Source organism: Rhinoderma darwinii, chromosome 6 (assembly GCF_050947455.1).
Source record: "Rhinoderma darwinii isolate aRhiDar2 chromosome 6, aRhiDar2.hap1, whole genome shotgun sequence".
In the NCBI taxonomy this organism is placed as follows: domain Eukaryota; kingdom Metazoa; phylum Chordata; class Amphibia; order Anura; family Rhinodermatidae; genus Rhinoderma; species Rhinoderma darwinii.
The window spans coordinates 13,810,126-13,835,228 of NC_134692.1; the positions used below are offsets into that span (position 1 = coordinate 13,810,126).

The 25,103-nt window shown below is 47.6% G+C and overlaps 1 protein-coding gene across 1 annotated transcript in view; it reads left to right on the plus strand.

Moving 5' to 3' along the window:
- Positions 1 to 582: 582 nt before the first annotated feature.
- MGAT5 (alpha-1,6-mannosylglycoprotein 6-beta-N-acetylglucosaminyltransferase) overlaps positions 583 to 25,103 on the plus strand; it is an 87,398-nt gene continuing 62,877 nt past the window's right edge. Inside the window, exon 1 of the mRNA XM_075829192.1 lies at positions 583 to 837. The gene's annotated coding sequence lies outside the window, so the exon portion shown is untranslated. The remainder of the gene's footprint in view (positions 838 to 25,103) is intronic.

The window sequence follows — 25,103 nt, forward strand, 5'->3', positions numbered from 1 at the left end:
TGAAGTTGGCAAGTATGGCAGAGTGCCAGGCTGGCCACTGAGGGTACACTATCATAACAACCAGGGCAGCACTTCCCTAGTTACAAGCCTGTCACAGATTAATCAGGACTCCATCTGAAAACAGAAATTTCAATGAACTGAGGGCAGAGCAGGGGCAAGGACAGGCCTTTCTTTACCCCTCACTGATATATTTAGGACGCAAGGCGCATAATAAGTGACTTCGTTTTGCACCTCGCATCTATATGGACGTATCGTAAACACATCACAGGCTGTTCATCTACAAGGACATCTATTCAAGCTCTATAAGCGGCGGCCAGGACTCCACACAACCTCCCCGTCTGCCCTTCACACACTGAACGAGCTTATCTTCACAAAGGCGACTACAGCCAGCTGCAAGCCCCGCCCTCACAGCTGTGATTGGATACAATATTGCTTTCTGTCTTTGCCATTGGATATTCCTTCCGTCAATTTAGCTGTCAGAGTCTACCAAATATTTGTACTAAAAGGGGGGGTCGCTTGACGTGCTGCCACCGCGCTGCACGTACTGGAGCGCGTTTTGTTGTCGAGCACACCCCTGTTTTGTGTTCGTGGTTCGACCTCACTCTGGTGTGAGGTGCATTGGGTCCCGCCCTCGCTCGCCCTAGCGCTGTGCAGGGTATGAGGGTAGAGGGTGATAGTAATCGGTCTGTTGCTGGGGATTGTACGACAAACGTCTCAGGACCGATGGGCCATGGAAGTGATGTCCAGTACGGTGTGTGATCGCTGTACGCGGGAGAGGCGTGCAGTCTGCAGGGCAAGGATGCAACAATATCACCCAGACGTGCCTTCTCGCAGCAGGTAACCCCGCTCATCACACCGAAGTGCTGCCCAGACCGGGGGCATCCATCCTTTACTGGGGAGACCCGTGTACACCGCCTGTTGTGGAGCATGCCCAATACTGACTCTTCAGTTTACTACACCCGCTGTCATAATGACTACTGGCCTTCCAGCTTACTCCTGTCACACTGATCCCCCCCCTCTCACACTGACCCCCCCCCTCTCACACTGCACACTGACCCCCCCCCCTCTCACACTGCACACTGACCCCCCCCCTCTCACACTGCACACTGACCCCCCCCCCTCTCACACTGCACACTGACCCCCCCCCCTCTCACACTGCACACTGACCCCCCCCCTCTCACACTGCACACTGACCCCCCCCCCCTCTCACACTGCACACTGACCCCCCCCCCTCTCACACTGCACACTGACCCCCCCCTCTCACACTGCACACTGACCCCCCCCCCCCTCTCACACTGCACACTGACCCCCCCCCCTCTCACACTGCACACTGACACCCCCCCCCCCTCTCACACTGCACACTGACCCCCCCCCTCTCACACTGCACACTGACCCCCCCCCCTCTCACACTGCACACTGACCCCCCCCTCTCACACTGCACACTGACCCCCCCCCCTCTCACACTGCACACTGACCCCCCCCTCTCACACTGCACACTGACCCCCCCCCCTCTCACACTGCACACTGACCCCCCCTCTCACACTGCACACTGACCCCCCCCTCTCACACTGCACACTGACCCCCCCTCTCACACTGCACACTGACCCCCCCCCTCGCACACTGCACACTGACACCCCCCCCTCGCACACTGCACACTGACACCCCCCCCCCCTCTCACACTGCACACTTACACCCCCCCTCTCACACTGCACACTGACCCCCCCCCTCACACTGCACACTGACCCCCCCCCCCCCTCACACTGACCCCCCCCTCTCACACTGCACACTGACCCCCCCTCTCACACTGACCCCCCCTCTCACACTGACCCCCCCTCTCACACTGACCCCCCCCTCTCACACTGACCCCCCCTCTCACACTGCACACTGACCCCCCCTCTCACACTGCACACTGACCCCCCCCCCCTCTCACACTGCACACTGACTCTCACACTGCACACTGACCCCCCCCTCTCACACTGCACACTGACCCCCCCCTCTCACACTGCACACTGACCCCCCTCCTCTCACACTGCACACTGACCCCCCTCCTCTCACACTGCACGCTGACCCCCCCTCCTCTCACACTGCACACTGACCCCCCCTCCTCTCACACTGCACGCTGACCCCCCCCCCTCACACTGCACGCTGACCCCCCCCTCACACTGCACGCTGACCCCCCCCTCACACTGCACGCTGACCCCCCCTCACACTGCACGCTGACCCCCCCTCACACTGCACACTGACCCCCCCCTCACACTGCACACTGACCCCCCCTCTCACACTGCACGCTGACCCCCCCCTCTCACACTGCACGCTGACCCCCCCCCTCTCACACTGCACGCTGACCCCCCCCCCTCTCACACTGCACGCTGACCCCCCCCCTCTCACACTGCACGCTGACCCCCCCCTCTCACACTGCACGCTGACCCCCCCCCCTCTCACACTGCACGCTGACCCCCCCTCTCACACTGCACGCTGACCCCCCCTCTCACACTGCACGCTGACCCCCCCCTCTCACACTGCACGCTGACCCCCCCCTCTCACACTGCACGCTGACCCCCCCCTCTCACACTGCACGCTGACCCCCCCCTCTCACTGCACGCTGACCCCCCCCCCCTCACTGCACGCTGACCCCCCCCTCTCACTGCACGCTGACCCCCCCTCACTGCACGCTGACCCCCCCCTCCTCTCACACTGCACGCTGACCCCCCCTCCTCTCACACTGCACGCTGACCCCCCCTCCTCTCACACTGCACGCTGACCCCCCCTCCTCTCACACTGCACGCTGACCCCCTCTCCTCTCACACTGCACGCTGACCCCCCCTCCTCTCACACTGCACGCTGACCCCCCCTCCTCTCACACTGCACGCTGCCCCTCCCCTAACACTGCACGCTGCCCCTCCCCTAACACTGCACGCTGCCCCTCCCCTAACACTGCACGCTGCCCCTCCCCTAACACTGCACGCTGCCCCTCCCCTAACACTGCACGCTGCCCCCCCTCACACTGCACGCTGCCCCCCCTCACACTGCACGCTGCCCCCCCCTCACACTGCCCCCTCACACTGCCCCCCTCACACTGCCCCCCTCACACTGCCCCCCTCACACTGCCCCCTGACCCCCCCTCACACTGCACGCTGACCCCCCCCCCCCTCACACTGCACGCTGACCCCCCCCCTCACACTGCACGCTGACCCCCCCCCTCACACTGCACGCTGACCCCCCCCCCTCTGCACGCTGACCCCCCCTCACACTGCACGCTGACCCCCCCTCACACTGCACGCTGACCCCCCTCACACTGCACGCTGACCCCCCCCACACTGCACGCTGACCCCCCCCTCACACTGCACGCTGACCCCCCCTCACACTGCACGCTGACCCCCCCTCACACTGCACGCTGACCCCCCCCTCACACTGCACGCTGACCCCCCCCTCACACTGCACGCTGACCCCCCCCTCACACTGCACGCTGACCCCCCCCTCACACTGCACGCTGACCCCCCCCTCACACTGCACGCTGACCCCCCCCTCACACTGCACGCTGACCCCCCCCCCTCACACTGCACGCTGACCCCCCCCTCACACTGCACGCTGCCCCCCCCCTCACACTGCACGCTGCCCCCCCCCTCACACTGCACGCTGCCCCCCCCCTCACACTGCACGCTGCCCCCCCCCTCACACTGCACGCTGCCCCCCCTCACACTGCCCCCCCTCACACTGCACGCTGACCCCCCCTCACACTGCACGCTGACCCCCCCTCACACTGCACGCTGACCCCCCCTCACACTGCACGCTGACCCCCCCTCACACTGCACGCTGACCCCCCCTCACACTGCACGCTGACCCCCCTCACACTGCACGCTGACCCCCCTCACACTGCACGCTGACCCCCCCTCACACTGCACGCTGACCCCCCCTCACACTGCACGCTGACCCCCCTCACACTGCACGCTGACCCCCCCTCACACTGCACGCTGACCCCCCCCTCACACTGCATGCTGACCCCCCCTCACACTGCACGCTGACCCCCCCTCACACTGCACGCTGACCCCCCCTCACACTGCACGCTGACCCCCCCTCACACTGCACGCTGACCCCCCCTCACACTGCACGCTGACCCCCCCTCACACTGCACGCTGACCCCCCCTCACACTGCACGCTGACCCCCCCGCACACACTGCACGCTGACCCCCCCGCCCACACACACTGCACGCTGACCCCCCCGCCCACACACACTGCACGCTGACCCCCCCCCCCACACACACTGCACGCTGACCCCCCCCCCCACACACACTGCACGCTGACCCCCCCCACACACACACACACTGCACGCTGACCCCCCCCCACACACACACACACTGCACGCTGACCCCCCCCACACACACACACACTGCACGCTGACCCCCCCCCCCCCCACACACTGCACACTGACCCCCCCCCCCCCACACACACACTGCACGCTGACCCCCCCCCCCCCCCCCACACACACTGCACGCTGACCCCCCCACACACACTGCACGCTGAGAGGTCATGTCAGGTCACTGGGCTGCTCTAGACATCGCGCAGTAGTAGTAGCCTTTACCTCTGCACTGGTTACACCGGACACCTAGCACCCACCATCCAGCCGCTCTGATCAGTCCGGAGCCGGTTACCCGGTGTCTTGTGTTCATGCGTGTGGCTGGCAGTGCTGCCACATTCCTCCTAGACCTGGTCATAGACAAAATGTATTACCTCCAAACCCTATGAATGGTGACTATGTGGCTGGTCATTACCCACGCCGCTCCTCATCACCGCTGATCTCTGGTGGGGGGGGGGAGACGGGACACAGAATATCATAGCTGGCTTTTTCTCCCATAATGAGTGGTGGTGCGGACAACTTTTCATAGACCTCTTGGCCAACTCCCCCATTACCAGGCTTGTTATTTTAATGGAGAAGGGATGATCAGCAGTTGCCAGACACCCAAATGCCGCTTATCTCAGAGGGTAAAGGATGCGACGGGTACAAATCCAACCTTATGACTCCTCTTTCCAACCGACGTGTGATATTGTGCTGCCTCCAGAGACAGGTGATTGTCATCCGGTTATCCATCCGCTTGTATTAGGAGAGCCATAACGCCGTCCCTCCTAGTATCTGATGGTAGTCTCATATTTGACAGCCCCCTCCCCACCTCCTACTACATGCTGCAGTCCGTCATCCACTCCTAGACCCCTAATGCAAGTCCATTATCCTGGAGGCACAGGAGATCCAGGCATGCACCAGTGCTCACCAGTAGAGGGCATCTTTCTGTGTGCCCATAATGTGTGGCCATGACTTGTGCCCATTCCCCAATATTGCAGGGGCTTTACATGTATGTTCTTCATGTTTGTTCAGTACTGATAGACAAATGTTTAATGCAGACCAGGGATCAGCACCCCAGCTGTTAAACTACAACTCCCAGCATGCAATGACAGCTGGTGGCTGAAATAATAAAGCCTTTGGCTGCCAGGGCATGCTGGGAGTTGCAGTTTAACAGCTGGGGTGCTGAAGGTTGCTGATCTAGACCATGCCCCCCAAGACGTTCTATTCTCTACATTTCAGGGCTATTATCCATTCAAGTCATTTAGTTGTATCTGTTTCTGGGAAAGCTGGGTAATAAGCGCTGCCACTACGGCTCATCACCTCGCTTTCTCTGAATCCTGAACAGTAAAGAGGTCCAGTTATGCAGTGATGCATCCCCTGCGCCTGTTGTGTGACATCTGTGCGGGGTTGATGATGGTCATATTGATTGTCACCCACCCTAGTAAACCGCTGTTTTGTTTTTAACAACTTCATAGAAGCGTATGACTCAAGAACTTGTTACCGGTGTATTATTGGTGTGTATGTCTCTTTAAATACAACACCTGGTGTCGGCAGAGGCGGCGTCTTACACTGGTATTTTATTAATGATTGAAATACTAAATTCCGCATTGTGGTCTGTCCACAAGATGATGATCAGAGCCCGGTGATGAGTTTATGATGAAACTCAGGGCAGGAACGTCGCGGTCACATGGGCGGTCAGTCGTTTATTACGGATGAGGTTGTGTCATGGATCTCTCGGCCGGTTTGGTGGCGCTTGTCAGAAGGTCTCCGCTATAGGTGCAGTAATATTGCTTTGAACTTTTCTTCTGATAAAGAACTGGTTTCCTACACGCTGCTCCGTAGTCTAATCCCAGGAGCCAGATTACCAGAGCTCCTAGAAAAAGCATGAAATGTTATGTAGGTGACTATGAAAGTTCTTCTTGTCAGACCACGATAGCTGGCAGATTCCCTTCTTAAAGGTTGAGTTATCTGTATCTCTCTATCGTTCGGCATCGATTAGACCTGAAAGCAGATTAACAAATATTCTGGAATATTGGACTGGTAAGTTATATGCAACGGGAAGAGATCATTGAGGAGAAAATAAAATGTTCGCACAGAATCCGGTCCTATAACTTCTCCGCCTTCTGTTAAATTCCACATTACGTGGAGGATTAATGCTGGAAGCAAGTGCCGGATTAACGGATGCTCTGTGTTTCTAGATATTATTTTGGTTGTTTTACTAAAGATTTTGATCATTGTTCTTCAAACTGTTTTTGTCGTCCTGTTGTGGTACTACAACTCCCAGCATGTACTGACAGGTGCTAGCTGCGACCTTGCTAGAAAAGGACCTGTACTGGTCTCTATCTACATTAGAAGTTGAGTTCCTTCGTATTACATGACTTGCTGCATTCACAATTCTGCTTGTTGCCCTTGGAAACTGTCAACGAGCTTGTCAGACACACCCCTAAAAACTTGTCTGATGCTGGGAGATTTCAGCTCTGAAGCCTGGAGATTTGTGAACGCGGCTCTGTATTTATTTATTTTAATATGTAGGTTAAAGAGTCTCTGTCACCACATTATAAGTGGCTTATATTGTACATGATGTGATCGGCGCTGTAATGTAGATTACAGCAACGTTTTTTTATTTAGAAAAACGATCATTTTTGACGGAGTTATGACCTATTTTAGCTTTATTCTAATGAGTTACTCAATGGACAACTGGGCGTGTTTTACTTTTTGCCCAAGCGGGTGTTGTACAGAGAAGTGTATGAAGCTGACCAATCGGCATCATACACTTCTCTCCATTCATTTACACAGCACATAGCGATATCGCTATATCACTATGTGCAGCCACATAAACACATTAACGTTACTGCAGTTTCCTGACTATGAATATACATTACCTCCAGCCAGGACGTGACGTGTATTCAGAATCCTGACACTTTGCTAATACAATCCCGACACTACAGCACAGCAAGCGTAATCTCGTTTGAAATGACTAATCTCGCGAGATTACGCTTGCTGTGCTGTAGTGTCGGGATTGTATTAGCAAAGTGTCAGGATTGTGAATACACATGACGTCCTGGCTGGAGGTAATGTATATTCATTGTCATGACACATGAGTAACGTTATAGTGTGTTTGTGGCTGAACATAGTGATATAGCTATATCGCTATCTGCTGACTAAATGAATGGAGAGAAGTGTATGACGCTGATTGGTCACTGATTGGTCAGCATCATACACTCCTCTGTACAACGCCCACTTGGCCATATAGTAAAACCCGCCCAGTTGTCCATTGAGAAACTCATTAGCATAAAGCTAATATAGGTCATAACTCCGTAAAAATGATAGTTTTTCTAAATAAACAACACTGCTGTAATCTACATTACAGCGCCGATCACATCATGTACAAGAGAGGCCACTTATAATGTGGTGACAGAGACTCTTTAAGTCTATATATAAACTGTGAAATGTTGCCCAAAGGTGTAATAGTCCTTAAAAGTTTTTGGGATGTGCAGTTACTCATTAGTGTCAGAGACATACCAGAAGTTTTGATTGGTGGGGGTCCGGGTGGTAAGACCCCCACCGTCGCCAGAACCCCTCAGCTGAAGCTTCATGTACATGACCGTGTCCGCCGTCCGAGTCCCGTCAGTGATCCGAGGAAAGCTAGGACATGTTCTATCTTTCCTCGACTCAGACCATTTTTCACGGACCCGATTCACCCGCTAAAGTGAATGGGTCAGCGAAGACTATCCGGTGCCACTTGGATGCCGTCAAAAACTGCCCGAGTGGCACAACGGTCGTGTGTAAGGGACCTAGGGCTTCCGCAGTTTTCACCGGCGGTGGGGGTCTCGGCACATGGGCCTTCCCTGATCAAAACTTCTGATGTCTTTTTGACATATTGAAATATTTTTTTATTTTTTTTGATCGGAGATTTGAATGTTAAGTTAATGAGATGCAAATATATTCATGGCAAACATTTTACTGATTCTTTGCAGCAGGAAACTCGTGGCTCTCATGTCCTGGAAATGAGATCTATATTTGTGCGCTGAGACCAAGGTGATCTGCGCTGTGCGGTTTGTGGTTTGTACATCTGTATCTCAAGATTCGCCTCCACCCGGATATAGAACTCGTATACACTGGATTGTATCTTTTGGGGGTTTTCTTTTGAATCTTTTTTAGATTATTCGCTTTCTGCGCTCCGTGCTGCAGTGATAACTCGTGTGTTGTTTTATGCAAATTTTTTATTTTAATTTTTCTCGCCTCTATGAGAAAAGGACAAGCAAGGACGAAATACTGTAGACTATAGCAACCGCTTCGACCATGCCAACAGCCGGTTTAGGTCCAGCAATAAGAACTTTCATAGGCAGAAACAGCCCAAAGAGTTAGATACCATTGAAAGATTTCAAGAAAGGGCTCTGATGACTGTACTGTAACGAAACATGCACCTGTGCAATCATCACGTCACCAGGATACAATTTCAGCATGAAGGTTCCATTCAAAGACTGCAAACCGTGAGGATTTGAAACACCAAGGGGGAAGTTTATTAAGACTGGCGTTCAATATGCAAGTCTTAATAGAAAGAAGTTTCTATTATAAAAAGGTTTCTGGCGTAATTTATAATTTGTCGGGCCCCTGTGTCCTGCCCCTTTTGTGAAGCCGCGCCCCTTTCTTTAAAAGTCCACTTTGGATAAGCCTTTTTTGGCAGAGGGGTCCCCCAGTGATGAACTAATCAGAGATCAGCTGTCATCTGCACAGTCAGGCAGCAAGTGTTCAATTCTGCTGCAGCGCCACCACAGATGAAATACGGTATTACAGTTCCTGCAGAAATCCATTTAATTCACAGATGTACTGGGTCCTCCAGAGCAAGAGACGCTCTTTGTTGCCACTCTGAGATGAGGATCCTGACCCCCCTCCCCTCTAAATTACCCAGAATAGCTTGATGGTGGTCACACATGGTGACCAGTTTTCCCAGCTGTCCCAGTATGTCCCAGCATTGGTTTTATATTTGCGGCCCATGTTATCAGCTGCAGCTGGTTGGGCCTGTGACACTCGCCCCTCCGACAGAAGACTGCGACATATGGCACTGCATACATTGGCATACGTCGCCCATAGGACCCCATAGTAAAAAAAAAAATATATATATATTTTTTTTTAACAGTACTGTTTTTTTTGTTTTTTTTGTACTGTTCCTTTATATAAAATAGCGCATTCTGAGATGGTCGACTAACGAAAACTGTGCCTGGCGTTTACCAAAAGGACATTTTGTCATATACGCCGGGAGCTTCCCCGATGCACACGCCGAACGTAGTTCACAAATGTGATGTGAACAAAGCTTTAGTATAAATGTATTAAAGGGCCAGGCGACCTATATCCTAACCAAGTCCTGCCCAGCCTTCTCTGCCCTCAGTTCAGTGCCTGCCTCTGCTGCCCTCCTCTCCGTAACCTGTAAATTATTTTACGGACCATTACCAAAACCGGTTTCAACGTGCGCAGGTTTGGAACACTAAACCTTAGCTGCATAATGACATGCTAGTGGTTTTGTGGCTACAAACTTACTGACCGGTTCAATGCTCACTGGGAAAGGGTGGAACGTTGGTTTATGGGGTAGTCGCCTATAGGTGGCAGTATAGAGACTATTTTATTCCTTATAGAGGAGAGAGTTATTTTACAATGGGGGATCGGAATGGTACAGATTTAATAAAGTATATCTTATTTTAATTTTTTCTTGCCGACCTGTTCAGGTGGTGCCCATTTAAAGCTAGACAGGCGCCAGCGGCCGAGTGCGCCAGCAGTCAAGTCGTTCCATTCATAGTCTTCGGCTGCGTTAATCAGATTTTTCAAAAATTTGAATTTAGGTGAAGGATCTCGGTAAGAACTGTTTTTTGTTTTTATTTTATTTTTTTTATTATTATTGCTATGCTGTGTTCTTTTTTTTTTTTCTTCAAGCTGCAGCATGTCCTATACCTGGCGTTTTTTGTGGCTTTTTGTCCTATTGATTTTACTTGAATAAAAATATTATTAATGCCCCATATACACAACCGTATTAGGGAGCTTTAATATGGACCTAAGGCCCTGTTCACATTAGCGTTCAGGTTCCGTTCATTGCTTTCCGTTCAACCATTCAGTCAGAGGAAACGATGAATGGAAACCCACACGAAAACCATCGCTTCTGTTTGCCATTGAAATCAACGGTACTGCAATTCTTCCATTTCCGTGTGTTTCCGTTCCGTAAATTTTCCAGAAACAACAGCGCAGTCGACAGCACTTTTTTGTTTCCGTGATAAAAAAACAGAAACTTTACAGGATGGAAACAGAAGCATTACCGGGTCCCTCTGACGGAAAGGTTGAACGGAACCAGAGCGCTGATGTGAACAGGTTCTAAGGCCTCGTTCACATCTATGTTGCAGGACTGGTCAGGGGCCTCCGTCGCAGATCCGGCCAAGAATACCAGAAACAATAGCGCAGCGTGCTGTTCTATTTCCGGTAAAACCTCGGACAAAACACGTTAGTCAGTGGGTTCTCTCGGCCACCGGTGGTTCAACGAAACCGGCGCTTCCGGTTATTCCCTCGTTCTGCTCCTCCTAATAATGGGTCTATAATATGGACTCGCTTGGACTCCATGTTTCGCCGTACACCGTACTTGTACGTGGCATTAAAATGTGCATGAGCCTGAACACGGATTTTGCCACAGACGTCTAGTTGGTGTGGTCTGTACAGAGTCCCACGTTTAAAGGGAACCCTCCCCCTTTATTAATTCTGCAGGGTACAATTTGTCACGTCCTTTTATTACGTTATTTCCAGAAACCAAGACGAGCACGCCCGCTATAAGGAAGTTATCAGAAATCGCCTGAGTCATATACGGCAGGTTCTAAATCTCTCCGGATTGTGTCACTTAAAAGTTCTCCCCGTCGGGAAATTAATTTCACTTACGAAGCCAAAGGCGTTCTGGCGCTGTACAAGACGCCACTCTGAGAATAACCAGACGGTTCCTATCGGAGCTGAGGGCGTAGCGGGACGCGGGCGCTGCTGTGATCCTCCGTGTAGGAGAGCAATCGTACGGATCTTATTGTGCTGAGCTCCTTTATTCGCAACCTCCGCTCCTTTCTCAGTAAAAAGTCTTATACGGCTGGAGGATTAACCCTTTTAGGTTTATTTCATTTTTTCCATGGTTCTATTTCGCTGGACAATCTATGGACCCGGCTTTCTTAGGGCTTCTTAGGGCTTATTCAGAAGAGCGTTGAATAAGTCCGTGTGACGGCCGCTAAAACAACGGCCGTCACACGGACCAATCTACTTCAATGGGGTCGTTCACACGGCCGTTGTTTCAGCTGACCATGTGAAGAGTTCGTTGAAAAATAGAACATGTCCTATTGTCTTCCGTTTTCACGGATCCCTCCGTAAACTCAAGTCTATGAGGATTCGTGAAAACTGAGCCCGCGCGGGGCAACGCGGGCGTGAAAAACGTCAGTTTTTCAAATCCGAGGTTCCCCATATTCGTCTGAATAAGACCTTGGTGTCAGTTCACACAGTTTTCTGGCGCAGAAATCATTCCCTATTGATTTCAATGGGCGGCAGGAGTTTTTGTTTTTTTTTCCTGGGTGACTTTTGGCCGATCGCAATAAAAAGTCGTGTCATTTCTTGTTGGGGTTTCCGCCTCTAATCTCCCATTGAACACAATGAGTGTTTTTCGTTGCTTTGCCCGCTATCCTTGCGTTCGCTTCAATGGTTGTGTGCGAAAAATGCAGCGAAAAAATGCGGTATAAAATGTGCAGGTAGTTAAAAATCTGCCTCCATAATTCTTGAAGGAATTCGGTAACAGATTATTTTTTTTTTTTCTGCCAGCAAAAAAATTCAGTGTGGACAGGGCCTTAGACTACTCCAGTTTTGCTTCTGTATCACTGCAAGGTTTTCCGTTCAGAAGTCTGGGAAAGCTGGGTGACAATCTCTGTGGGACTTATGATTGCAGCTATATTAGTTGCCACTTGGCTTTCCCAAACATAAAATATTTCTGTTGCTGGGAAAGCTGGGTGATAACCAACTTGGCCACCATTATAGTTTGCACTGGAAACCTGACACCCAGCTTTCCCAGGATCAGAAATGGTGAATATAACATATTTTGTTATAAAATGAATGTAGGATTGTGTGGCTTTTTACTGGTTTATTAGATGTTATAATTAATGGCGCACGTGGAAGTCGTTGTGATGCGGTCGTCTATATTCGTTTGGTTTCTTCGGTTGCGTAATAGATTCTACACTTGTGGTGCTTCTGACGCCCGTTTCCTTGCAGTAGGAGATAATTGGGGTCGCGAGATGGTAATTCATTACCAGGTCTGTTATTTCTCTCTCTTTCCTGGTTGCATTGCGACATGTTCAGGATTCTGGGAAAGCTGGGTGACTAATAAGACCACCATTACAGCCTCTACCCAGCTTTTCTAGAGTGATATTTCCTTGCATCCACACCACCGCTCAACCAAGCCTATTTGCTCTTTAAATGTTTGGGTCACCCAGCTTTCCTAGACTCCTGAAAGGAGAACCTCTCTAGTAATGCAGCTCTACATCCCTATCTGCAAAACTAGAGAAGTCTGTGACCGCTTTTTGACCATGCCTGAGGGAGCTGTAATGGCAGCCATTAATGCGGTCACCCAGCTTTCCCAGAGTCAGATGTAACTAAGTCCTATATATCCTATCTAGCTGATATAGGGTGGATTTACAGGTCCGCTCCCTTAGTACTTTCTCCGGTATTGCTGCTGGGGTGGATGTGACATTGACGGACGACTTCCTTTTGCTTGCTTTCATGTTTTTGGATATTCGCGCTTCCAACGTGACCGCGCCGTTCTTATATTTGCACAATAACTCCCATCGGGATAAAGTGTTTGGGCTTTAACCTCCAATTATGCATTTGGTTCACTCCTTCGAGGCAACGGAAGCGCTAGGTATAGATCTACAGTCACGCTCCTCTAATCCGGCAATCAGTAACATATAGATTCCAATGGTCTGGAACATTTATTTTATTTTCTGGCTAAAAAAACGGCATAATGTGGCGTTTCGTAACCCAAAACTGAGCGATGCCGACCCGCCGCGTGTGGCAAAGCAAAATTCTGAGAATGAATGTTCGTGATAGTGAATGATGGTGGTTTGTGTGTTTTTCTGTTCAGAATATGGATTAAATATTAATCCATGGGGCTGTTCAGATAAAATACAGGCTGGTATTAAAAATGCAACGTGCGCTGCGTTATCCATAGTGCAGCTGAAGAACGCCCATTGGAGTCTATGGATTGACCTACGGATCACCTACAGATGTGCTGGGTTCACACTGGCGTTGCTATACGTTTACCTCTTCCGTCAGTTGATGGAAATTGGAGCTTTGCATAATGTAAAAGGTTTTTTTCAAAAGATTAAATTTTCCATCCTCGTAGCGGTAAAACCAGGGAAACCCCGTTCTTTTTGCAATAAGGGCATGTTCACACGCAGTGTTTTCAGGCGTAAATCGTGCGTTTTACGCCTGAAAGACGGCTTCATTACGTCTGCCAACATCTGCCCATTGCTTTCACTGGGTTTTACGATGTTCTGTTCCCACGAGGTGTAATTTTACGCGTCGCTGTCAAATGACGGCACGTAAAAAGACGCCCACGTCAAAGGAGTGCATGTCACTTCTAGGGACGTTTTTGGAACCGTTTTTCATTGACTCCATTGAAAAACCGCTCCAATAACGTCCGAAAAGCGCGAGTTGTTCAAAAAAAAAAACGACTGCGTGTGAACAAACCCTAAGCCTTAGCTGGTGATGTGTAAAAGTTAAAGGGTAACTAAACTTTAAAATAACTTTCGACATGTTGTAAGTTTTTTTTGATCGGTGGGGGGTCCGAGAACTCAGTTGCTTTCCGTTCGCTAGGTTTCCGCTTTTCTTGACTGAAACAAAAGTGCAGTCTGCAGAACTTTTGCTTCCATCAAAAAAACAAAACGGAAATCCAGCGAACTGAAACAAAAGATATAGGCTTCATTCACAACTTTGTCACGGCTCTATTCGGACGTTCCGTCTGAGCTTCCTGACAGAACGGAACCCTGACTGAAACAAACGGAAGCCATAGGTTTCAGTTTGCATCACCATTGATTTCAATGGTGACGGATCCGGTGCAAATGGTTTCCGTTTTTTTTCAGTTGTGCAAGGGTTCCGTTGTTTTGAAGGAATGAATAGCGCGGTCGACTAAGGTATTCCGTCAAAACGACTGAACCCTTACACAACTGAAACAAAAGAAAACCACTCGCAACGGATCCATCACCATTGAAATCAATGGTGATGGAAAAGGCAACCTATGGCTTCCGTTTGTTTCAGTCAGGGTTCCGTTCCAACGGGAAGTTCGGACGGAACGTCAGAACGGAACCGTTGCTTTTCCGTTTAATCTTTCGATCCTCTCTTCCTCTGACGGAAGAGAGGTAAACGTATACGAACGCTAGTACGAAAGAGTTTTGCATCTGTTTTCCAAAGGGGCTATCATGTCATTCACTTATCTCCCTCATCAATATTAACCACTTCAGGACTGAGCATGTTTTGGCCTTGTGGACGCAGCCGATTTTTTTTCAGATCTGACGTGGCGCTTTTTGGTAACTCTTGAATGCTTCTACCTAGCCAAGCGATTCTGAAATTGTTTTCTCGTGACATATTGTACTTTATGTTAGTGGAAAAATGTGATCAATAAATTCAGTATTTTGTTTGTGAAAAACACCAAATTTTAGAGAAAATTTGCATCTTTCTAAATTTAAATGTATGTGCTTGTAAAACAGATAACATTCCCCATATGTCTACTTTATGTTGGCATAGTTTCTTGAGCATCCTTTTGTTTTTCTAGGACGTTACAAGGCTTAGAAGTTCAGCAGCAATTTCTCACATTTTCAAGAAAATGTCCAAAAGCTATTTTTATAGGTACCAGATCAGTTCTGAAGTGGCTTTGAGGGCCTTATGTATTAGAAACCCTTATAAGTCGCCCAATTTTAAAAACTGCACCCTTCAAAGTTTTCAAAACAGCATTTAGAAAGTTTCTTAACCCTTTAGGTGTTTCACAGGAATTAAAGTAGAGGGGAAATTTACAAATTTCTTTTTTTGTCAGAAAATAATTTTTTTGTCTATAACACACAAGATTTTACTCCAGAAATGCAACTCCAATATTTATTGCCCAGATACAAATATCCCACATGTGGCCCTAGTGTTCTAATGTACTGAAGCATCGGCCTCAGAAGCAAAGGAGGGGATTTTGGGGCCTCCTTTTTATTAGAATATATTTTAGGCACCATGTCAGGTTTGAAGAGGTCTAGTGGTGCCAAAATAGTGGAAACACCCCCCAAAAAGACACCATTTGGCAAACTACACCCCTCAAGGAATTTTTCAAGGGGTATAGTGAGCATTTTAACCCCACAGGTTTTTTGCTGAATTTAGTGGAATTTGTCTGTAAGAATGAAAATCTAAGTTTTTGTTTTTTTTTCTCCAATAAAACGTAGAAATTATCAATTTTTACAAGGAATAAAGAAGAAAAACCTCCCCAAGATTTGTAAAGCAATTTCTCCTGATTACGGAAATACCCCATATGTGGTAATAAATGGCTGTTTGGACACACGGCGGGGCTCAGAAGGGAAGGAGTGCTATTTGGCGTTTGGAGCTCTTGTTTGCTGGATTGGTTTTCGGGTGTCCTGTCGCATTTGCAAAGCCCCTGAGGGACCAAATCAGTGGACACCCCCCAGAAGTGACCCCATTTGGGAAACTACAGCCCTAAAAAGAATTTATCTAGGGGTATAGGGAGCATTTTGATCCCATAGGTTTTTGGCTGAATTTAGTGTAATTGGGCCGTGAAAACTTCTATTGTTTTTTATTTTTTGTTTTTTTTATGGTGTTCACTGTGCATTATAAATGACATATTTAATTTATTCTGTGGGTCGATGCGATTGTGGCGATACCAATTATGCTTTTTTTTTTTTTTCCATATAATAAAGGACTTAATAAGGGAAAAGGGCGAATTTTAACTTTATTTAGAAATGTTACTTTTGTATATATATATTTTTTTTACTTTTTTTTTTTTTTTTTTTTTTAGTCCCACTGGGGACTTGAAGATCCAATTGTTGGATCGTTGTTATAATACCGTGACGGGGCATATTAGGTCCTGCCTCTGTAATCGCCTTCCATAGATGGCAGACCAGAAGCCTTTGTTAGGCTTCCGGTTGCCATAGCAACTATCGACACCCCCCCCCCCACAATCACATGGCGAGGTGCCGATATTGTTATAACAACTTAAAGGCGGCGGCCGCTATTGACTGCCGCGTTTAAGGGGTTAATCGGTTCGGATCACCGCTGTCATCCGTCCCGATGTTTTCCCCCAGTACTAAGGCTCCTAGTAGCAGCCGCCTGTACTCGTAGATGAACGGGCTGCAGGCACAAGGACCAGCGCTGCAGCCCGTTAATCTACGTGGGGTGGTCGGGAAGGGGTTAAAGGCTATGTACGGTACACCTTTTGAAAACTTTTTAATAATAATAAGAAAACACTATCTATGCTTGGTACAAAACAACTTCACTTCCGAAAAAATGTGAGTTAAAATCGCTATAAAAAATTTGAGTAACTCTATTTTTCAACTGCCAACGTGCACCGCTCTTTAAGAATATCGCACCATCAAAAAGCAGAACAAGCGAAGCGAAGAAAGGGATTTGCATAAATATTCAACGTTTTATATAAATTTAAAGGGGAATGTTACTCAAGTTCTGCATGCAGGATGTTGGACTTTTCACTGTTGGGGTATGTTCACACGCACAATTAAAAAAAGGCTGAAAATTACGGAGCTGTTCAAGGGAAAACGACCTCTGATTTCAAGGTGTTATTGAGGCTGAAAATGAAGGTTCTTATAATTTGAAGCTTTTTTTTTTATTTATTTATTTTTTAGGTGTCTTTCATAGTGCCAATGGAAAGTCAGCTCCAAAAAACGCCTCAAGAAGTGACATGCCTCTCCGTGGAACTACTGTCCCGTACTGAAAACATGATTACAGTACGGGACAGTTGTCCGGCAGAGAGGCAGGGACTCCTAGCGTCGTACATAACTATGATGCTAGGAGCCCGGCTCCCTGCACTGTGTTCGGTCCGGGACTTCCGGCCGAAATACGTCCGTCAATTACGGACGTAATGACCTCGTGTGAACATACCCAAAACGAGGCTTTTCTGCTCCAAAATCAGCCTGAAAATGAACAGTGTGACCGTACCCTGGACAATATTTACGTAAAGCGTAACTAAACTTAAAAAAAACCAAAACAAACCCCCAAAGTTTAACAAGAAGTTTAAGGGTCCGTGGACTGCGGGGTTGATGTCGCCGGGGTTGCCATCGGTTGCTCTTATGAATGATGTATCCATCGTTAATAACTATGGTAGATAGTTGGTGGCAGGGCATAGTTATGGGGGAGTGGGGTTGTTTGCTGTAGTCTTGCAGATACATATAGTGCTCTTCGTAGATGTGACCCCCACCGAACAAAACTTCTGATATGTCACTGACGTGTCAGAAGTTTATTGAAAGTTTAGTTACCCTTTCGTATTTCTAATAGTTATCTTTCTCCCAGATTTTTACATTCCATTAAAAGACGAGACGCTGATTGTCCAAAATGTGTGGGGGCTGACAAACTGGATCCATGTGTACTGGCGCTGGCCCAAATTGTTCAAATATTGGGAAGAAATTGTTTAAGCAATGTCCGCTATTACTGGTAGAATAAGAGTATAAGACCTTCTAGAGCTGAGTTCACACAGAGTTTTTTGCAGGAGGAAAATCTGCCTCAAAATTCAGTTTGGAATTTTGAGGCAGATTTTGCTCTGCCTGCACGCCGATTTTCGCAGCGTTTTTCGCCCGTGGCCATTGAGCACCGCGGTCATAAAACACAGCGAAATACGCTTTCTCTGCCTCCCATTGATGTCAATGGGAGGTTAGAGGCGTAAACGACCGAAGATAGGGCATGTCCCTTCTTTTTTCCGCGAGCCGGTTTTTCCGCTCACGGGGAAAAAAAACGCCTCCCATTTGAAATCAATGGGAGGCATTTTGGGCCTTTTTTTTTTTTTTGGCGCGTTTTGTGTTGCGGTTTCCGCATCCAAAAACTGTGTGAACTCCCCCCTAGGAGATCTAAGGGTAAGTTCACACAGCGTGTTTTGACAGGCAGAAATAATCTGCCTCAAAATTTCTTCAGGAACTTTGACGCTAATTCTGAATTGCCACAGTTTTGACGCTTTTTTTCATTTATTTTTTTTCCTCCTGCGGCCGCTGAATCTAATACAAGGACCGCAGCAAAAATGCTCCAAACAAGTGTGGCAGTGTTTTTCTGCCTCCCATTGATTTCAATAGGAGGCAGGAGGCGGCAGCCGCTCTAAGAGCATGCCGTTTTTTTTGCGAGCGGCGAAAGGCTGACCAGGAATAGAACATTCCTCTGCCACACATTAAAATCAATGGGGGCGTTTCATGGCACAGTCCTAAATTTAAAACTAGCTCTCCTGAATATTTCTTTATTCTAAAAATGGTTGCAATGTATCTGAACCAAATGTTATATTTTTTTGTGGAAAATGCAGTTGTTCCTTATACAGAGGGTCATGCCATGCAGCTCAAGCTTGGCAACCGTGTGGCAAGTAGGCACTGACCGTATATATCACCCAATACATTGAGGTAGCCTTCTTCTAGCTTTGGAGAGACTTGTAGTTCTTCTGTACCTGTCCTGACCCCTCTGCCCATCTCATACTTACACTGCACTGGTGGGAATGGTCGGCCTTTGGTGCCGCAGACGTCTGGGGATCAGTTTACACATTTGCTCCTGGTTAAGGTATTAACTTTTAAGGATTGTTAAGTCCTGGACGAGCGGCTGAGTTCTCACAGTTTACGTTTTAGTCCCATCAAAAAGTAACATCTCAGAGACCCCAGACCCAGTGCTGACTCAAACATGGATTGTCTTTCCCGCACAGGTTCCTCCTGTGATTTTTAGGGTTCCCGCTGGGTTTCTTGTTTTTTTGCATCTTTCCTTTCATTGTCCTGCCTAACAATTACTTATTGTTGCTGCTCAGTGACTCAAAGGTTCAGCCAGTTATTTGTGAACGCTTTATTCCAGCGATAGGAAACCTAAATCTGTCCAAATTTAAAGAGCACCTCCCCCCCCCAAAAAAAAACTATTAGGTAACATTTAACGGCTGCCGTGTCTGCAGAAGTTTTACCCAATTTTCCACGTATCCTAACTAATGGTTCATTTTGGGGTATCTATATAATGTCTAAGGCATATATCCAATAAATCTGTTTCTCTTCCTGGAAACTTCCCTATTACTCGCTGTCAGCTCTCCTGTGTGGTGTAGCATAGAGGAGCGGTCAGTTCTCCTGTGTGGTGTAGTATAGAGGAGCTGTCAGCTCTCCTGTGTGGTGTAGTATAGAGGAGATGTCAGCTCTCCTGTGGGGTGTAGTATAGAGGATCTGTCAGTTCTCCTGTGTGGTGTAGTATAGAGGATCTGTCAGTTCTCCTGTGTGGTGTAGTATAGAGGAGCTGTGAGTTCTCCTGTGGGGTGTAGTATAGAGGAGCTGTGAGTTCTCCTGTGGGGTGTAGTATAGAGGAGCTGTCAGCTCTCCTGTGTGGTGTAGTATAGAGGAGCTGTCAGTTCTCCTGTGTGGTGTAGTATAGAGGAGCTGTCAGCTCTCCTGTGTGGTGTAGTATAGAGGAGCTGTCAGTTCTCCTGAGTGGTGTAGTATAGAGGAGCTGTCAGCGCTCCTGTGTGGTGTAGTATAGAGGAGCTGTGAGTTCTCCTGTGGGGTGTAGTATAGAGGAGCTGTGAGTTCTCCTGTGGGGTGTAGTATAGAGGAGCTGTGAGTTCTCCTGTGGGGTGTAGTATAGAGGAGCTGTGAGTTCTCCTGTGGGGTGTAGTATAGAGGAGCTGTGAGTTCTCCTGTGGGGTGTAGTATAGAGGAGCTGTCAGCTCTCCTGTGTGGTGTAGTATAGAGGAGCTGTCAGCTCTCCTGTGTGGTGTAGTATAGAGGAGCTGTCAGCTCTCCTGTGTGGTGTAGTATAGAGGAGCTGTCAGCTCTCCTGTGTGGTGTAGTATAGAGGAGCTGTCAGCTCTCCTGTGTGGTGTAGTATAGAGGAACTGTCAGCTCTCCTGTGTGGTGTAGTATAGAGGATCTGTCAGCTCTCCTGTGTGGTGTAGTATAGAGGATCTGTCAGCTCTCCTGTGTGGTGTAGTATAGAGGATCTGTCAGCTCTCCTGTGTGGTGTAGTATAGAGGAGCTGTCAGCTCTCCTGTGTGGTGTAGTATAGAGGAGCTGTCAGCTCTCCTGTGTGGTGTAGTATAGAGGCGCTTTGTTTTAAGTACTTGCATTCCCTCTGAAATAAGAATTCTGGAGCATCTTTTCTTAGAACTTTACATGTTTTGTTACTCTGTTATTACTCCTGGAAATGTATGAATATGTTGACAACTGGGTGTTACCATTCCCTTTAACACATTCTGATACTGTCCAATAAGTGCTAAGTGTCAGACTCTGTAGGGACACTCCCTATTGACAAAATGGTAACGATCCCTTATTAATTTATTTTCAGGAGGAACTACAGAAAAACATCACTATTCAAAGAAAAGATTCTCCGAAATTTTTATTTATTTATGTTGGTGAATGCGAGTATTAAGTAAAGCAGACAAGTCAGGAGAGCTGACGGCTTCTCTTTATATCTCTGCCTTGTATATTCTCAGATACATAGCCAGCCGTCAGTCACTGGTGCGGTGGACGGGGGAGCGCATAATAACCCCATACAACTGGCATCCTGTGCCCAAAATACTAGGTCATAGATGGGCACAATTCTCTTTTTTTTTGCTTTTTTCCATTATATTACAAAACGCCCCGATCCTGTTGTGGTGTTGCGATCCATCTTATTATCAACCTGTCCGTATCTATCCTGTTCACTGGTCGCTATTCCTCATTTCTAGCTCTTGAATCCAGGATTTCCTGGCTGGGATCACATAGATTATTTTGCATTGTTCGACATTAAAGGCGATACGTAATAAACCGCCGTTCACACCGGCTATTGTGGTGACAGTGACTCGGGTGCGTCTGGGTGATGTGTTTGTGTGACCCTAATTAGTAACGTCCCACCCTCTTATCTGCTGTGTGACAGCTCCAGGTCGTGTAATCGCGGCTGCCAGGTCCTCGCTTATCTGGGACATTCACCCGCTCCTTTTGTTGGGAGAAGCGGCGGCGGTGTCGTGTGTGGGACGCCTTTCAGCCGCTGTGTACTCAGCTGCCACAAAACATTAAAAGCTTCAGATTGACTTGTCAGGAATATTGATTTACACATACGGCTAATAATATTTCAGACAACATGGGAGACCTGTCCCCGGTACAAGCCTTGTATTCTATGAATTTATAGGATTTTATGGTTTTTTCATAGTAATTGTTGTTCTGTAACTTCATGGGCTTTTGTTTCTTACATCGATCCATGGCGTAGCTTTCCTTTGCTATAGTTGTCAAGTTGCGAAGTAGTTGATTTTCTGCCTTTGTATCGGTTTACTTGCGTTTTATTTTTTAAATGTATAACTTTTTTTTGCGTTTTTTTTTTTTTTATTTGTTCCCCTAAAAGTGGCAAAAAACTCAGCACTCGCTATCACTAATGCCCTGTGCCAGCCATTATCTTTCACTGAGGCCCTGTTCACACTGAGCGTTTTGCCTCAGAATTCCTCCAGGACTTTTGAGATTTTTAGCCGCCTGCGCTTGTTTTTTCGCAGCTTTTTTTGTCCGCAGCCATTGACGCAAATGCAAGGACCATCGTCAATAATCGATGCGAAAAATTCTCAAACGAGCGACACGGTTTTTTTTCGGCCTCCCATGATGATAATCAGAGGTCAGAGGCGAAAACCTGGGCAAGAAATGGCATGCTGATCTTTTTTGTCCCGCGAGCGGCCAAAAACCGCCCAAATAAAAAGACTCTCTGCCTCCCCTTGAAATCAATGGGGGACGATTTCGGACGTTTTTTGACACTGATTCAGAAAAGGTTTCTGGGTCCAAATCCGCACCAAAAAAAAAACTGACGGGTGCAGTCAGACGGCAGATTTGTTTCAGAAACGAGTTCCATTCAGATGTATCATTCAGGGTTCCTACAAGTAACTCAGTATTTTTTTGCCATATAATAACTTGCTAAATAGTTAAAAGGATGTCCAGGATTAAAAAAAACCATGGCTGCTTTCTTTCAAAAACTGCACCACACCTGTCCACAGGTTGGGTGTGGTATTGCAGCTTAGCCCCATTCACTACAGTGGACCTGCAATACCAAACACAACCATCGGACAGGTGTGGCGCTGTTTATGAAAGAAAGCAGCTATATTTTTCTAATCCCGTTAAATATAATCTGTGAACATATAGTTTAGGTTAGGACTGTGCAGAGACATTTCGTACCTTCGGCATATAAGTAATGTACTTATACTGGGTCGTGTATAGTTGCCATCTTGCACTTGGATTGCATGCGACCATTGTGGATTTGGTGATTGTGTTGCGTTTGTTGCTTCGTGCTATCCTGTGGAACATTTCTAGGGTAGTAGTCATTCCACAACAGTCATTGGATCTTGTCTGGAGTGATGGTAAAACATTATGCGCCCGCCCTATTCAATGTCTATGGGCTGACGGAAACAGCTGACTGCTGTACTCATAGGCTTTGAATAGAGCAGCTGGATGCATACTAAAAAAAAACCCGCTCCATTCAAGCTCCTCCTCCCTGCAATCGTTCTAGTGATCGGTGGGACCCCCCAGTGATCACTTATTCACAGGAAAGGTGATAAATGACTGATCAGTGTTAATCTTGGGGATTACGCCTTTAAGCAATGACTGAGTAGATTTTTACCTGAGTTTATAGGTTTTGAGCAAAGTTATGTTTAGATTCCATAGAAACCCCATTGTCCCACTCCTCAGGAAGCTGAGATATGGGGGGTTGTTTGGTGAGGTCCTCACTCTGTAGAGTTGCTTTAGTTGACCTTTGGCCTACAGGTGACACTGGTCTTCAGGATTTATTTATTTTTTGAGCAAGAGGATCATGACCTTCTTTCTTTGAATACCGGTGTCATGCTCCGCCCCCTTACACTTCAAGGCATAACACCTATGTTCCTTTAACTAGGAATTAAAGAGGTATTCCAGCCTTAAGCTATTTTCACCTATCCACTAAAAAATACTAATCGGCGGGGGTCTGACAACTGGAACCCCCACTGATCACTAGAACGGGGGACCCCCGATTCCTCGTCGTCGTCCCCACAGCCTCAAGACTGTTTCTAGGAGGAGTTTGAATGGAGTGAAGGCCGATCATGTGCAGTGCCGCTCCTTTGTCTATGGGACTGACTGAGTTGAATGCAGGAGGAAAATGCTAAAGGCTGGAATACCCCTTTAAGACACCTCTTGGGTAGTCTGGTCTCTAGTAGGGAAGAGATTATTTAGTGTGACGGTTATGACTTTGTATTATAATTTATAAATGGCGTTAGTGAAGGAGTTATCGGGCAACGTTTTCAAATCCAACCACTCGAAATAATTTACTGAAATTAATTGCCGTAGTCGAGTGCATTACGCTGCCACTTAAGGGGCTTCTCCTGTGATGTTCTGTACGTTGTCATTATGGAGCGTCCTGTATCCCGTGGTGAAGCTATTGGGGTCAGTTCCCATTCTGCTCACCCTGCTGAGCTCCCGTCCATCAACCGTAGGACTATATATTGGCAATTGTACTAATTGAGAGCACTTATTAGTGTGGAGTTTCTGACCTGAGGATTCATGGGAACGACGTTACTGATGTGTAAGGGTTTTACCTGCATTAAGGAGATGAGATGAGCAGATCGTGACTTGTATTTTACTGGGATAATCTGCCATGTTGAGGGTTTATATACTATGAGGTCCCTACTCCTGTCCTGAAAATAACACAAAGCGGACCTGTCCCTTATCCTGACATTTCTAATAAATACATGTTCTCCCCATGAATTAGCATCGCTGTATAAAAGGTGGCCGGGCCATTGTACAGAACAAGCACTTGTACACTTTGTGTCTCCCTTATATACTAATAGATTGTAAGCTCTTGCGAGCAGGGTCCTCAATCCTCCGGTTTGAATTGTAAAAAGCTTTGTCACTATGTAATGTCTGATATTGTCTGTTCACGTTCCCTCTAAATTGTAATGTGCTGCGTAATATGTTGGCGCTATATAAAGAATTATTATTATTATTAATGCTGCAACACCTTTTCTAAAAAAAATGGCTTTGTGCCATTCCTCTGTTATTCCTCCTGGAAATATATAAATAAGTTTGCACGTGGGCGGTATTTTTTTTGTCCGCCTTGTCAGTGGGGAATGTCCCCTACATACTCTAACGCTGCCAGCACTAATTGTATGGTGTCAGACTCTCTAGGGGCACACCCTATTGGCAGGTGGAATGTAAACACCCATTTATTGATGCAAAGATTCCAGAATTAAAGTTGCAATGCAGAGTCCTAAGAACAGATGCTCCTAAAACAAACATGTCAGGAGAACTGATAGATCCTCTATACTGCACCACACAGGAGAGCTGATAGATCCTCTATACTATACCACACAGGAGAGCTGACAGCTCCTCTATACTACACCCCACAGGAGAGCTGACAGCTCCTCTATACTACACCCCACAGGAGAACTGATAGATCCTCTATACTACACCACACAGGAGAGCTGATAGATCCTCTATACTACACCACACAGGACAACTGATAGATCCTCTATACTACACCTCACAGGAGAGCTGACCGCTCCTCTATACTACACCACACA